General features: G+C 54.1%; 1 long non-coding RNA gene and 1 other non-coding gene across 2 annotated transcripts; both read left to right on the forward strand.

The window, feature by feature from the left end:
* Window positions 1–13,953: 13,953 nt before the first annotated feature.
* LOC138846108 (uncharacterized) lies at window positions 13,954–15,808 on the forward strand. Its single transcript, XR_011383499.1, has 2 exons — window positions 13,954–14,092; window positions 14,376–15,808. It is a non-coding gene; the product is annotated as an uncharacterized lncRNA (long non-coding RNA).
* On the forward strand, window positions 14,076–14,147 carry TRNAQ-UUG (transfer RNA glutamine (anticodon UUG)). The gene has a single exon. It is a non-coding gene; the product is annotated as a tRNA-Gln (tRNA).
* Window positions 15,809–16,170: the final 362 nt, after the last annotated feature.

The raw sequence follows: 16,170 nt of genomic DNA on the forward strand, positions 1-16,170 counted from the left end.
CAGCCCAGGAACAGAGCTGGGCAGCCAGGGCCAGAGGCTCAGAGGAGGGAGGCGTGACCAGGCCCAGGCAGCCGAGGAAGGTTCTGTGCAGTGAGCCCGTCGGGAGGCTGGAGGACGACGGGACTTGGGCACTGGGAGCCATTCTGTGTCTACTGGCATCAGCCTCGCTGCCCCAGAGACATGTTCCAGAGCGCCTGGGACTGGACGTGTAGCCCAGGCTCAGCTGTCGTGAATGGATGGTGTAAGTGCCATGACAAGCCACAGGATTCCAGGGACATGAGGCCCCTCGAGACCTGTGCATTGCGTGGGGTTGTCATCATGGAGTCAGCCGCCCTGCCTGCACGGGTTCAACTTCCCCAGAGGATGGCCTAGGGTAATGTGGGCTCATTAAAAAAATATCATGTGGGGGGCGGCGCCATGGCTCACTTGGTTGATCCTCCGCCTGTGGCGCCAGCATCCCATATGGGCGCTGGATTCTGTCCTGGTTGCTCCTCTTGCAGTCCAGCTCTCCGCTGTGGCCTGGGAGTGCAGTGGAGGATGGCTCAGGTGCTTGGGCCCTGCACCCACATGGGAGACCAGGAGGAGGCACCTGGCTCCTGGCTTCAGATCAGCGCAGCTCCGGCCATAGCAGCCGTTTGGGGAGTGAATCAATGGAAGGAAGACCTTTCTGTCTCTCTCTCTCACTGTCTATAACTCTACCTGTCAAATAAATTAAAAAAAAAATATGTCATGTGCCATATTAATACAAATGTATGATGCATGTTTTGGTGTTTAAATAATTTGGAAAACACTGCATGCCGCGTCTCCCTCTTGTAAGTCAGAGCTGGTAGTAGGGCACTGAAGGCTCTGAGAAGTCCTGCAGGGAGGAACTCCGTAGGAGTGGGTATTTAGCATAGTGGCTGTGCTGCCTGTTAAGGTGCCAGGGTTCAATTCCCGGCTCTGGCTCCTGACTGCAGCTCCCCACCATGCAGACCCTGGGAGACAGTGCTGATGACTCAAGTAATTGTGTTTCCTGTCACCCCAATGGGAGCCGTGGATGGAGGTCCCGGCTCCCGGCTTCCGCCTGGTCCAGTGCCAGCCCCAGCCGTTACAGGGATGTGAGAGGTGAACCAGCGGAGGGGGAGCGTGTTTTCTCCCTCTGCCTCTCAGGTAAATGAGAATCCTGCTTAACGTCCTTGAAGCAGCATTTCCTGGATGTCGACATGGACTAGCCATCATTTTCTATTGTCCCAGAAGAGGACTGAGGATACCTCATTCTGTTCTCTGTGCCATAAAGATTCTATTGTAGAAGTTTCTACAGCTTAAGCTAACATGTATTTCTTACAAAGGTTTATTTATTTTAAAGGCAGAGTTACAGAAAGAGAGAGAGAATCTTCCCTTTGCTGGTTCCCTCCTCAGATGGCTGCAATGAGCAGGGCTGGGCCAGGCTGAAACCAGGAGCCAGGAGCACCACACAGGTTTCCCATGTGGGTGCAGGGGCCCAAGGACTTGAGCCATCTTCTGCTGCTTGCCCAGGTGCATTAGCAGGGAGCTGGATCAGAAGTGCAGCAGCTGGGCACAAACAGCACCCATATGCAATGCCAGCACTGCAGGCAGCGGCTTTACTTGCTATGCCATGGCATCAGCCCCCTGAAAATGAAAAAGTTTTTAATTTGTCAAATTCACCCTCTCAGGTGGTGTTAATAACATTAGAGTCTTGCTTATTACATTATTGCCGTTCCTTGCCTTTCTTACTGTTTCAATTTATAGTTCTAAAACTACTAGAAAATTCACATGGCATTCATAACAATGGCTGATGGAGGTTTAAGCACAATTTGTAATAAACAATTTGGGGACTTGTGCTATGGTGTAGCAGGTAAGGCTGCCACCTGCAGTGCCGGCATCCCATATGGGTGCAGGTTCAAGTCCCGGATGCTCCACTTCCGATCCAGCTCTCTGCTTTGGCCTGGGAAAGCAGAGAAGATGCACCCACATGAGAGACCCAGAAGAAGCTCCTGGCTTCAGTCTGGCCCAGCTCTGGTGTTGCATCCATCTGGGGAGTGAACCAGCGGATGGAGATCTCTCCCTCTCCCTCTCTCTCTCTGCCTCTGCCTCTCTGTAACTCTGCCTTTCAAATAAATAAATAAATCTTTCCAAAAAATCCAAATAACTATTACCTGCTATGCCACAGCGCCAGTCCCCTCCAATAAACTCTTTAAAATATTGTGTGGGACTAGCACTGTGGAATGGGGGATAAAGCTGCTGCCTACGGTGCCAGCTTCCCGTATGGGCGCCAGTTCAATTCCCAGCTGCTCCACTTTCCATCTAGCTCTCTGCTGATGGCTTGGGAAGGCAGTAGAAGATGGCCCAAGTGCTTGGGCTCCTGTACCCACATGGGAGACCCAGAAGAAGCCCCTGGCTTCAGATCAGCTAGGCTCTAGCTGTTGCATCCATCTGGGGAGTGAGCCAGTGGATAGAAGACTTCTCTCTCTGCCTCTGCTTCTCTGTAATTCTGCCTTACAAATAATTAAATAAATAAATCTTATGAAAATGTTATTGTGCCTCAGATTTTTCCTCTATAATGCTAAAAACACAATTATTTTTTAAAGATTTATTTATTTATTTGAAAGGCAGAGTTAGAGATGCAGAGGGACAGAGAGAGAGAGGTCTTCCATCTGCTGACTTACTCCCCAAATAGCCTCAATGGCTGGAGCTGGGCCAATCCGAAGCCAGGAGCCAGAAGCTTCTTCTGGGTCTTGAACCGGCACCTGTATGGGATGCCAGCACTGCAGGCAGTGACTTTACTCACTATGCCACAGTGCTGGCCCCAGGGATTTTATTTTTATAAAAATATTTAGTAGGGATGCCAGCATTGTGGCATAGCAGGTAAAGCTGCCACTTGCAATGCTGGTATCCTGGCTGCTCCACTTCCGATCCAGCTCCCTGTTAAATGACCTGGGAAAGCAGCAGAAGATGGTCCAAGTGCTTGGGCCCCTGCACCAGAGTGGGAGACCCAGAAGAAGCTCCTGGCTCCTGGCTTCAGCCTGGTGGTTGTGGCCATCTGAGGAGTGAACCAGTAGACGGAACACCTCTTTCTCTGTCTCTCCCTTTTTTTGTAACTCTGCTTTTCAAATAAACAACAACAAAACAAAACAAATAAACAAATCTTTATTTTTTTAATTTATTTATTTGACAGATAGAGTCAGACAGCAAGAGAGAGAGAGAGAGAAAGGTCCTCCCTTCAGCGGTCCACTCCCAAAATGGCCACCACAGCCAGCCAGGAGCCAGGTGCCTCCCCCTGGCCCCCAATGCGGCGCAGGGGCCCAAGCACCCAGGCCACCCTCCACCGCCCTCCTGGGCCACAGCAGAGAGCCAGACCGGAAAAGGACCAACCGGGACCAGAACCCAGTGCCCACATGGGATACCTGCACCACAGGCGGAGGACCAACCAAGCGAGCCACGGCGCCGGCCCCAATAAACAAATCTTTAAAAAATATTTAATGTGGGCCAGTGCTGTGGCATAGTAAGTTAAGCCTCTGCCTGTGGCTCCAGCATCCCATATGGGCACCGGTTTGAGTCCTGGCTGCTCCACTTCCGATCCAGCTCTCTGCTATGGCCTGGGAAAGCAGTAGAAGATGGCCCAAGTCCTTGGGCCCCTGCATGTGCATGGGAGACCCGGAAGAGGCTCCTGGCTCCTGGCTTTGGATCAGCGCAGCTCCGGCCGATGAGGCCATCTGGGGAGTGAACCATTGGACAGAAGATTGCTATAGCGCTCTCTCTCGCTCTCTCTCGCTCTCTCTCTCTAACTCTGTCTCTCAAATAAACAATTTTTTTTTTAAGTGCTTGATCCATGGTTGGTTGAATCTACAACTGGGGGACTCTCAGACATACAGAGAACCAACTCATACAATTTCCTTCTTCAGCAAAGTCTTGCCATGAAAGAGCATCAGCCGAGTTGAAACAATGTGCCTGGGGATGGAGCTGCCTTTGACGCTGGCGCAAGCTCCTATCTCCAGTAGACTTGTTGCGAATAACTCACAGACCAGGCCTCAGCATTGTTTTAAATTAGGAGTCAGCAAACTTTTCTTTTCTTTCTTTCTTTTTTTTTTTTAAAGACTATTTTATTTATTTGAAGGGCAGAGTTACAGAGAGAGGGAGAGAGGGAAAGAGAGAGGTGTTCACATCTGCTGGTTTAATCCCCAAAAGGTTGCAATGGCCAGAGCCAGGCCAGGCCGAAGCCAGGAGCCAGGAGCTTCCTCTGGGTCTCCCACATGGGTGCAGGGACACAAGCACTTAGGCTATCTTCTGGCTGCCCTCCCAGGCACACTAGCAAGAAGCTGGATCAGAAGTGGAGCAGCCTGAATTTAAATAGGCACCCATAGGGGATGCTGGCACTGCAGATGGTGGTTTTACCTGCTATACCACAGCACCGGCCCCACCTATTCTTTTTAAAATCTAACTCTGGGGCAGGTGTTGTGACACAGGAAATGAAGCCGCCTGGCCCTGCCCCCAGCTTGGCATGCAGGCACCTGATCTCGGAGTGTCTGGTTTGAGCCCCGGCTACTCTGTGCTTCCGATTCAGCTTCCTGTTCATGTGCCTGGGAGGGAGCAGATGATGGCTCCAGTGTTTGGGTTCCTGCCACTCAAGGAGGGAGACTTGGATAGACTTCCTGGCTCTTGGCTTTGGCTGTTGTGGGCATCTGGGGAGTGAACCAGTGTATGGAAGATCTGCCCTCCTGCCCCGCTTTCTCCCTGTTATTCTGCATTTAAATAAATACATATCGTAAAATGTAGCTCTTCAGCCAGTCTGGGAGCTCAGAACAATAGGCAGCTGCACGTGGCCTGTGAGCTGCTGTTTGCTGTGTTAGATTAGAGCTGTTTTTAGAACACAAATTGTGGGGAAAGTCTTGATTATAGAACCAGAATTAGTGAGTTTCCTGAAATGAACGCAAGAAAATTAAATTATGTGGGACAAGTATGTGCTAATTTATAAATTGCATGTGGTATGTATATAAAATAACCAACCAACTCAACCAGACGCACAATGCTAATTAAATTCCATTGCACTCACATGTTGCCTACTTTTAGTCCTATGAAAACCACTGCTTTCTGGTTTTTTAAATGTTGTCACAAAGATCACAGGGTGGAGCAGTGTGAACAGTTCGGTAGCCTTGCTGTTTCACAGCCTGGAATATTTAGATGTAACCATGTGGGCTTCCATCCCAGGCCGGGTTCCACTTCCTGACTCGCGGTCGTGACTTCCAGGGACACAGCGCACCCTTCAGGCCATCCTGGGTTCTCCAATAACCCCGCATTGACCTGATCTGGAACTCCACTCCCGCTGAGAGGAGCCATCACAGAGGAGCTCTGGCGGGGTGCTGGCCTACATTGCGAGCCAGTAGCCCCTCTCCTTTGGGAACTGATCCGTGTCTCTTGGACCCAGAGAGGCAGACCCCTGGCCCAGGGGCCCACCTGATTATCTTGGCATTTGAATTAAGTTGAGTCTGAAAAACATCAAACCTGGGGTGGCTGGATTTGCGAGCCGATACTCAAGGGCCTTGGGGGAGCAGAGAAGGTCGTTGGAGGTCAAGGTCGGATACTCAAGGGCCTTGGGGGAGCAGAGAAGGTCGTTGGAGGTCAAGGTCGTTGAAGGTCACTCTACAACGAGGAAAGTCTTCAGCCTCTCTGCCAAGAGGTGCTGCAGCCTTGCCCTGGCATTTTGGGAAACCTCATCGTCGCTCCCCTCTTCCTCTGTGCTTAGCCTAGGTTGAGTTATTTCTGTTACTGCCACCCAGAGGGTGCTGAATCATGCAAGCATTCTGTACATCTTGCTTGTTTCCAAAACAGACAAGCAGAAATGAGAGGTTTTCTGCTTGGGTGGTTTGGAAGCAAAATCAGGTCACGGACAGTAACAGCCACAGAGGGTTTCCTCCAGCCTTGACTTTCACTGCAGACGACAGCTTGGACCAGACCATTGGCAAAGACATCCTTGCAGAACCGTGGATGAATTCCAAAACCCAGGGAGATGTCCAGATAACTGTGTGAGCCTCCAGGGGGCGCTCTAGCCTGCGCTGCTTCCCCTCCGCTTATTCCCACGGACTGTTTCCCGTGTGGATGGCAGGGATCCAACTACTTGAGTCATCGTTGCTATCTACCAGAATCTGCATTAGCAGGAAGCTGGAATCAGGGGTGGACTTGAACATAGGTCCTCTTTATAAACATATTTATCTATTTGAAAGGCAGAGCTACAGAGAGAGAGAGAGAGGCACAGAGAACAAGATCTTCCATCCACTGGCTCACTCCCCAAATGGCTGCATTAGCTGCAGCTGTGTCAGGTTGTAGCCAGGAACTGGGCGCTCCATCTGGATTTCCCACGAGGGTGTCAGGGGCCTAAGTAATTGGGCCGTCATATCTGCTGGTTTCCTGGGCACATTACCAGGGAGCCAAATCAGAAATGGTGTAGCCAGGACTAGAACCAGCAACCTGATATGGTGTGCCACATCACAAGTGGCAGCTTAGCCTGCTGTCCAGCCCCTTAACCAGCATCTTAATCCATAGGCCCACTGCCTGCCCCATTTTAAAATTTTTGATAGCCAAAAATACATAATACCACTGTGTGTCTTTGAGACTGGTTTTGCCTACAGATACCACGCACTTGACCCAGACTCTCATTTGGTGAAGCCCACAGGCGGGACAGACTACAGGTGTCCCTAGGTAGTGGGAACAGCAGGAAGTCCAAGCCTTGGCAGTGGAGGGGGTGGCATGGTGGCTCCTTCGGCGGTTCCAGACTCTCTGTCTCGGAGGAGCTCCCCTGTCCTCTACCTTCCAGATCCACACCTTGTGGGCGCTGGGCACAGTCACCTCTCTGAGGCCGGCACAGCTCTGACCGCCCACTTCACAGGCCTAGAGGGGGCTGTTGGAGCAAGAAGTGACCATTAGCAGGTTTAGGAAGGCGACCTAACTGCCAAGGAGATCTCATTGCCGGTTCCTGCCATTTCTTGTGAGCTCCAGACAGAGGTTAGGCACAGGGTCTGAGACCAGCAAGTGCATCCTTCTGCTCACAGCCTCGCGCCTCTGCCACACGGCGGCTGCCCTCTGCCGTGGGGCCGCTCGGAGCACTCACCCAAGGGACAGAGGGAGCACTGGCAGTCTGCACGTTGTCCCAGTGGGCAGAAGACGTGTAAATCATTGCAGAGCAGCGGGGCGTTCCCTGTGTGGCTGGTGCTGACTTTCTCCGGGAGTAGGGAATTTGGCCTTTTCCAGGCCTGCAAGACTCCATGACACAGGCCTTCTGGTACACCAGGATTGCAGGCTTTCTTGGAGGACCACCCCAAAGACAGCACGGGACCATGGACACATGCTGTCACTCGGGATGTTTCCTGCCATTTCCCACAGTCCCATAGGCTGCAGAGGCACCCCGTGTTCCAGGTGGAGTTCCAGGAGGTGGTCGCCCTGCACCCCACCTCTTCCGCTCCACCCTGCATCTGCCCGGCAGCCTTCACAGAGTCCCAGTGTGCAGACAGCTTCGCTCTTCCTTAATCCTTTGCCCGGATGCTCCAGCCTCCCTTCGTGCCCCCCTCTTCCTGCTCCAGTTTCAAGTCCCCCACTGAAATTCTAATCCCCTCATCTCCCGCTTTTGCCAGGAGATCATCAAGACTTTGGTTACGTAACTGAGTGACCTGTAGGACTGTGTGTGCCCCCTCCTATCCCACTGCCCTCACCACAGGCAGAGCGTGTGTTTGTTCCTGCCTGCATTTTCTTCATTTAGCACAATTAATGTTTTACCTTCATCCTCGAAGAAGGCAAAACAATTAAAATGATAAAGTGATACTGTTCAAGAACAGATGAGTTCATGAATGTTTGCTTTGTTCAGAAAAAGTAAGGGGGCAGATTTCCCCAACAGACCCCGGGGACACCAGGGTCAGAACTGGGCGGGGCAGCAAGCCATGGGTGGGGCACCTGTCTCTCACCCTATACAAGGGGGCCACAAGGGGGCGCTGTCAGCCCTTCTGCCTCAGGACACCGCAGGCAAAGCAGGGGATTTGTGGCTTGTGCCACCTACCCTGGCAGGTGAGGGCGCAGCAAGACAAGCTCTGTTCCAGCCACCTGTGAGCCCCTTCAGATTCGACAAAGGAGACCAACTGAACATGGCCTTGATAGCAAAGCAGACATGAGGACTTTTTTTTTTTTTTAATTTATTTGACAGGTAGAGTTATAGACAGTGAGAGAGAGACAGAGAAAGGTCTTCCTTCCATTGGTTCACTCCCCAGATGGCCGCCATGGCCAGCCCTGCGCTGATCCGAAGCCAGGAGCCAGGAGCCTCCCCCTTGTCTCCCACGTGGGCGCAGGGCTCAAGCACCTGGGCCATCCTTCATTACTTTCCCAGGCCATAGCAGAGAGCCGGACTGGAAGCAATCGGGACCAGAACCGGCGCCCATATGGGGTGCCGGCGCCACAAGCGGAAGATAAACCTAGTGCGCCATGGCACTGGCCCCAACTTTCTGTTTTAAGTGTTCAAAGCGTTATTGTACCTCTTACTCTATCTGCTACCCATTCATGAGCTTATAAGAAACTTGAGAGAGGGGCTGGCTCTGTGAGTGCCGGGTCAAGTCCTAGCTACTCCGCTTCTGATCTAGCAAACTGCCAATGTGCCTGGGAAGGCGGTGGAGCATGGTCCACGCACTTGGGCCCCTGCCACCCATGTGGGAGACCAGGATGGAGTTCCTGGCTCCTGGCTTCCACTTGACCCAGCCCCAGTCACTGTGGTCATTTGGGGAATGGACCAGTGGATGGAGGGTCTCTTTCTCTCTGTTGCTCTGCTTTTCAAATAAATAACTAAATCTTTAAAGTCACCAATCCTGTACTTTGGCCTTTTCTGTCCTAAGATGTCATCTTCAGGAAGTCATCACCAAGGATTTTTGTTGAAAATAACAGGCGGGATGGGTGTGGCCGTGTAGCTGGTTAAACTGTGGCTCAGGAGGCTGACACCCCCTCTGACAACGCCCGGCTCCAGTCCTGGCCACTGCGTTTCATAGCCAGCTTCCTGCTCACGTGCTGGGATGGCAGCAGGAGAAGGCTCAAGTATTTGAGTCCCTGCTACACGTGTGGGAAACTACCTCTTATCTCCCTATGCTCTGTGCTGTTCTAAGAAATCAATAGGGGCCGGCACTGTGGCATAGCGGGTGAAGCCGCAGCCTGCAGTGCCAACATCCCAAATGGGCGCCAGTTCCAGTCCCGGCAGCTCCACTTCCAATCCAGCTCTGCTGTGGCCTGGGAAAGCAGTAGAAGATGGCCCAAGTGCTTGGGCCCCTGCACCCACGTGGGAAGACCCGGAAGAAGCTCCTGACTCCTGGCTTTGGATCGGGCTAGCTCCAGCCATTGCGGCCATTTGGGGAGTGAACCAGCGGCTAGAAGACCTCTCTCTCTCTCTCTCTCTGCCTCTCCTTTTCTGTGTAACTCTGACTTTCAAGTAAATAAATAAATCTTTAAAATAAAAAAAAATCAATAAATATGATGCCGAAGGGTCGGTGAAGACAAAGCAGAACACGTTTCATCACGCAGAGGTCGCCAGCAGTGACTCAGGGACCCGGGCTGCTCAGGCTCTGATCACGGTCGCAGATAAACAAGCCCTGGAGCCTGTCCCGAAGCAATTCCTGGCCCGACAGAGCACAGGGAGGATGCGTGAGCGAGGCTAAGCCCTGCACACGGTCCCCTGCCATCGCAGCCCTCACAACCAACGCTCGAAGGGGGAGGCTCTTTATGCCCCCGCGGGATTCCACTGAGGGTCTCACTGGAGCTGGCAGTACATTTTTCTTACACTCAGAAGGTTGGGAGATATGGGGGAAACCGGGCAGAAAGTTCAACAGGAATTCATGAGCTGGGAGAATGCACCTCTGTCTCTCGCAGCTCTGCACTGTGACCCCACCCCCTTGCGTGTCAATCCGCTACGGCCACTTTCCCGGGGTGCATTGCGGCTTACAGGACACCAGGAAGGAGGAGACGCATGATGAACACGTGGAAGCTAAGCTCCACTTGGAGGCGCCATGGAACTCCCAGAAAACCTCTCTCTCTCACACACTCAAAAAGAAATCTCGCCCAAACTCCACCTTGTCTGCATATTCAATCAGGGGACCACCCCTGCCACATATAGGGGACTGTCGCACGTGGCAGTGGTCCTTGGTTTCTGGCCCTTCCTTTCAGTCCCACCCTTGTCTTCTCCCATGTGCTGTCCCCTTGAAGCAGCGCTGTGGTCCTTTCGTGGCAGGCGACTGCAGGCCGGGCTGCCCACACTCACGTGTATTCTCACTCTGTCTTTCAATAGGTCCTGCTCTCGGTTGTGCACCTTACTTACAAATTTACTTTTTCATTTTTCTATGAGCTGGTTGAAGTACCTGGTACCGCACAGAATCTCTCTTGTACATTGTCAAAGGACATAACCATGACCCTTTGGGATTTCCACAGTAGCTTTTGAGAAGGTAATTCAATGTACTCTCCCAGCATTCATTGAGTCCCTGTAAGAAACAGGAAGCTGAGGTGAGGAGACACAGAAGTCATTCAACCCTCAACCGCCTGCAGGTGCTTAACGGGAGACCAGTGTGTTCCTCAAGATGGAAATGTTTCTTTTTCTTTTGAAGCAACTGGGTTTGTCTCTCTCTTTGTCTCTCTTACTTTCTTTCAGATTTCTTTCTTTATTTGAAGGGCAGAGTTGGGGAGAGAGAGAGGGAGATTAAGATCTTCTGGGGCCGGTGCTGTGGTGCAGGTTAATCCTCGGCCTGCAGCGCCAGCATCCCATATGGGTGCCAGTTCAAGTTCTGGCTGCTCCATTTCCGATCCAGCTCCCTGCTGTGGCCTGGGAAAGCAGTGAAAGACAGCCCAAGTCCTTGGGGCCCTGTGCCCACGTGGGAGACCTGGAGGAAGCACCTGGCTCCTGGCTTCAGATCAGCCCAGCTCCGGCCACTGTGGCCATTTGGGGAGTGAACCAGCAGATGGAAGACCTTTCTATCTGTCTCTCCCTCTTACTGTCTGTGGCTCTACCTCTGAAATAAATCAGTAAGATCGAAAGAAAGAAAAGGAAGGAAGGAAGGAAGGAAGGAAGGGTTAGGTAGGAAGTTAGATCTGAGCTTATGTGTGTGTGACATAAAGGCCTAAAAGAAAAGACATCTATGTCCAGCATCTGCATCTGCATCTCAAAGTCATCCCAATAATGTTTCAGGGGCAGCCCAGTGTTTGCATCCTGCCCTGCCCCCTTCTACCGGATAACCTGCCAGGTGGGGGTCCCCGCCCCTTCTGCCTGGCAATCTTCCACAATCTCCCAGGTACAGCCCAGTATCTGCATTTCAGATACCCTGCTCCGGATCCCGATTCTCCAGGGGGTCTTGCTCACCCTTCCTCTAAACTGAGGATGGCACCAGCTAGCCTCCCTCCTGTCTGATGCCTTCAGGGGAAAACTCAGATAGAAGCTTCTTCATATTTACATCCATAAAATCCTTTGTTTCAGGAGGAGATGTGTGAAGACAAAGACCCATCTCCTTAAAACCCCCTGGCCTCAACCGGACTGTGTGCTCAGCCCTCTGCCTCTATGCTGAGCTGCCCTTCTGCCCGCCCAGGTGTAATCTCTCCACTCAACCATGTGACCTTGCTCCTCCCCCCAATCCAAGCGACTGAGCACTCTCTCAGGTCCTGTTTGGAGAGGTGCCCATCGGTTCTACAGATGTCCTTTTCCCTAATAAACTTTGTTACTTTACTTTCACTACTCTGTCTCATGCCTGAATTCTTTCTTGCGCGAAGACAAGAACCCTGCCATTCACCGGGAATAGAAGGAAGGAAGGGAGGGAGGAAGGGAGGAAGGGAGGAAGGGAAGAAAAGAAAAAGAAAGATCTTCCATCCACTGGTTCACTCCCTAAACAGCCACAAAGGCCAGGGCTGGACCAGGCCGAAGCCAGGTGTGGGGAGCAACTGAGACTAGACTGAGTTACTGGAATTAAGACTTATTCTATGCATCTGCTCTCCCACAATATGGCGCTGAGAGAGAGAGACCAAACAACCTCTACGCAGCTGCCTCATCAGTTTGACAAGCTGCAGGAGCTGATCCTGCTCCTGATTGGAGGAGAGCAGCGTGCTCGGCGTATGGGTAGCAGAGTTGGGATTGGTGGAAGAGGACTATAAAGGAGGAGAGAGCCAACATGCACCAGGAACATCTGAAGGAACACCTGTGCAGCCCCCGAGAGAGCCGGCCGGCGGTGTGCCGCTCCCCCGCAGAAGTGGGGAAAGTGGCAGGGGGAACCGCCCCTCCACGGAGGTAGAGGGACGGCAGCCAACCCGGGAAGGACCAGCAGCAAACCCGGGTAGGGCCGAGCAGACAAAAGAACAGCGCAGGGTCCTGTGTCGTTCCTCCGCGAATGGGGGAGCGACAGCCAGGAACTTCATGGGGTTTTCCACATGGGTGGCAGGGAACCAGGGCCTTGGGCCATCTTCCTCTGCTTTGCCAGCACATTAGCAGGAGGCCGGATAGGAAGTGGAGCAGCTGGGATGCCCATGTCCCAGGCTGCAGCTTAACCTGCTTTGCCACAGCTTGTCACCACCATCTTGAATATTAATTTTTTTCTGTCAATGTACAAGAGTTATAAAAATGCTTTTGAGTAATAGGGGGAAACAGGCCCTTATGAAGGTGCTTCCTTGAAACAGCTGTCACCAATAGAGGTTTTCAGATCGGGTTAATGAGATTCTGGCCTGCACGCCACAGAAAAGGCCTTGGGGCCAGAGGCAGAAAGGGGACCTGTTGGCTCAGGACACGGGGGCTGAAGGCACAAACTTAGGGAAATGGGCAAGATGGGGGCTGGGGAGGGGCGGGGCTTTGGCACCCGATTGGGAGATTGGGACGGCTGATTGAGACGCCTGACTCCCACCTCCGAGTGCCTGGGGTGGAGTGCCCCCCTCTGCTTCCAGTCCCAGCTTCCTGTTCTGCCCCAGCCCGGATGTTGTAGGCATTTGGGAACAGATTCAGTGGACAGAACATCCATCTCTCTCTCTCTTCTCTCTCTGTCTCTCTCTCTGCGTGTCTCTGGCCTTAGGGAAGGATGTAGCCAGGAACCCAGCCAAAGTCAAGGTCCAGGGCGACTGGTTAGGGTGGCGGCCCTTCTGCTATGGGAGGATATGGCTTGGCTGTCCTTACTGTCCCCGGGGATGCGCAGCAAGTTCTGAACACCCCTACTTCTGGGCACGAGTCTCTCTGGATTTTAAGTCCAACGGTCAAGCGAGGGACACGCACGTTCGCCCTGGCTGCCGGACAATGCTGCATCACTCCAGAATGGAGGGAGACGTCCTGTGACTCACGTCCATCAGCCCTGTGCAGAGCAGTTCTGTTTCATAGAGGTGGGATGCCACTGTGTACACCGATTGGTGAGTAGGTCTTGCTTCTGTTTAGGCCTGCAGAAGTTCCCAAGTCCACACCAACACTGATTCCTTATACACTAGCCCGGCATTGATTGCACGAACGGTTTCAGGATTTAAGCAGTCTTTACTCGCCAGCCTGCGTGAGCACCACCCCTCGTACAGGCGAGGGCAAAGTAGCAGAAGTGGAATCGCCGGGACGAACGGCAAGCAAAACTTTGGCGAGGGTGCGCGCGGAGGCGGCGTTAACCCCAGGTGGTGGCTGGCGCTGGCGGGAGCGGCCCGGCGTGTGCGTGTGCGTGAGGCGCCGGAACTCGCGCCCCCCAGTTTGACCCGCCACACTCCCCGCGTGCGGGGCCCGCTTCCCTCCCGGCTTGGCCGAGACCTCCCGTTCGCGGGACCCTTTGTGGAGATGAACGCCCCGGCCGCGTGCCCCGAGCGGCTTGCTCCGGATCAGCAGCTGGCCTCGCATCGCCTGCCCGCCGCTCGCCCGACCTCCCGGGGCGCTATCCTAACCCCGGAGGGGCAGACACCCCCCGGAACCCCGGAACGTCTGGAACGGCCGCTAGGCTTCTGCCGCCTGGCCGGCCCCGCGTCCGGGCGCCGGAGGCCCCGGAGCGCGGGCTGCACACCCTGCGGCGGTGTCGGAGGCTGCCCAGCCCCGCACGTGGCTTGAGGAAGCTCCCGGCCGTTCGTAGCAGCTAGCAGGTCCCATGGTGTAATGGTTAGCACTCTGGACTTTGAATCCAGCGATCCGAGTTCAAATCTCGGTGGGACCTCTCTAAACCTTTTGGCCTTACAATTCCTGTTTTGGGGACCGCGGGCAGTCGCCGCCACCGCGAGCTGAGCTGTGGCCCGCTGACCTCTCCAATCGCGGTTTGGGATCCCTCCGCCTCTCTCAAGAGGCTTTCGTTTCGGGGCACCCTGGGGCTTCAAGTGCGCACGCGCAAGGGTCGGGCGGGAAAGGAAACGTTGTGATGGGAGACTGAACCTGACTTTCTCCCTAGAGGAAAACGGCCGACAGCACCCGAGAGTTCCCGAGGCGGCTGCTGCTCCGGGCGCAACGCCACTTCACTCCGCGAGTCTCGGCGGTCCATCCTCCCCTAGAGTTGCCGGCACCCCTTCTCCTATTGGCTACAGAGCGGAGCGCGCTTTGTGACTGCTCTGTGAGCCGCGAATGAAGTGGCCCGGCGGGGCCGAGGGGGCGGGAAAACGGCGTCCGCGGGGCCCCTATTGGTCACAAACAATATCCGGCTGGGGTTCCACAGGGGAGGGTGCCGCCTTGCTGGGCCAGTGCCGGCCGGTGCGGTTGTCGGTGTTTTTCAGCCTGGGGCCGGGGCCGGGTGTCTCGGGCCTTTCTCCCGAGCGGAGGGGCGTCGGGCGGGCGGCTCGGTGCGGGCTCCGTGTTTAGGGTGCTGGCCCCGCGGCGTGTTGGAGACGTGGGTGCGGGCTTGTCTTCCCGGAACGGGGTCTGGGCTTTGGGACGCGTCTGTCCCTCCGGGCCGAGTGCCGAGGGAGCCCGCTGACGCATTTGCGACCTCCCCGCAGGGTGACCGGCCCTGGGGAGGACGCCCGGGAAACCCCAGGGGTCCGCGCTGTCCCTGGACGCCTGCATGGGCGCGTGGGTGGGAGCGACCCCGGCCTCCGAAGCACCCGGCGCGGCAGGTGGGAGGACTTGGCCCTGCAGCCGCAAAGCGCGGGAGGCTGTGCTGTCCGTGTCAACCCGAAATCCTGCACTGATTTGGAAAAACCAGAGATCCTGCACCGATTGCGGCGGCGAAGGCCTCGGGCTCTGGAGACCTCAGTGCAAAGGGAAAGCGAAGATGAGCTTTTGGGAGACGACGCGGGGAGTATTTCTGTGTCCTCCGGGTAACGAAAGCTGCCCTAAAGGGGCTACAGAGGTTCTTAAAGCTGTGCATGCTTGGCCGTGTTAATCACTTACCCCGTGTTCTTAGGAAAGGATTCTGCTAAGTGGAGAGGGAAGCCGCAGCTTGTAGTCCAGCTCACAAAGAACTTGAATCCAGGTAATAATGCGCCTTTAGCAAGGAAAACGACGGACAACCTAACCGAAAAATCGACAGGGACCTGGACAGGGGCGGACGTTGTGGCTCGGTTGAGCCTGCCCTCTGGGGGACCCACGTCCCCTGTTGGAGTCCCTGGTTCCCTTCCAGCTGCCCTGTCTGCTCCACTTCCTGGCCTGCAGCTTCTTGCCAATACATCCTGGGAGGCGGCAGGTCGTGGCTCAAGTGCTTGGATCTCTGCCAGCCACATGGGAGGCACAGGTGGAACTGCTGGCTCCTGGCTTCAGCCTGGCCTGGCCCTGGCTCTGGCCAGCATTTGGGGAGTGAACTAATGGATGGACAATCTCTGTTTCTCCATGTTGCTTTACCTTTTGAGTAAAATGAAACATTTAAAAAATAAAAATATGCTCTATATAGTATATACACATGCGCAGAAAATTTGGAAAATGTGGCTTAAAACAGGCCTTCACTAAAAAAAGGAAACCCCAACTAAGCAATGTGTGTTTGAAAAATGCAAACCGTCATCAGTCCTGGTGACAATGCAAATTAAAAGCTCAGTGAGCACTCATCCGGTTGGCGATGCTCACTGAACAAGAGTATGCAATAAGCTCTCTGCTGTGGCCCGGGAGTGCAGTGGAGGATGGCTCAAGTCCTTGGGCCCTGCACCCCATGGGAGACCAGGAGAAGCACCTGGCTCCTGGCTTCAGATCAGCACAGCGCGCCGGCCGCAGCGGCCATTGGGGGCTGAACCAACGGAAAAGGAAGACCTTTCTCTCTGTCT

The sequence above is a fragment of the Oryctolagus cuniculus genome, chromosome 17 (assembly GCF_964237555.1).
Source record: "Oryctolagus cuniculus chromosome 17, mOryCun1.1, whole genome shotgun sequence".
Classification (NCBI taxonomy): Eukaryota; Metazoa; Chordata; class Mammalia; order Lagomorpha; family Leporidae; genus Oryctolagus; species Oryctolagus cuniculus.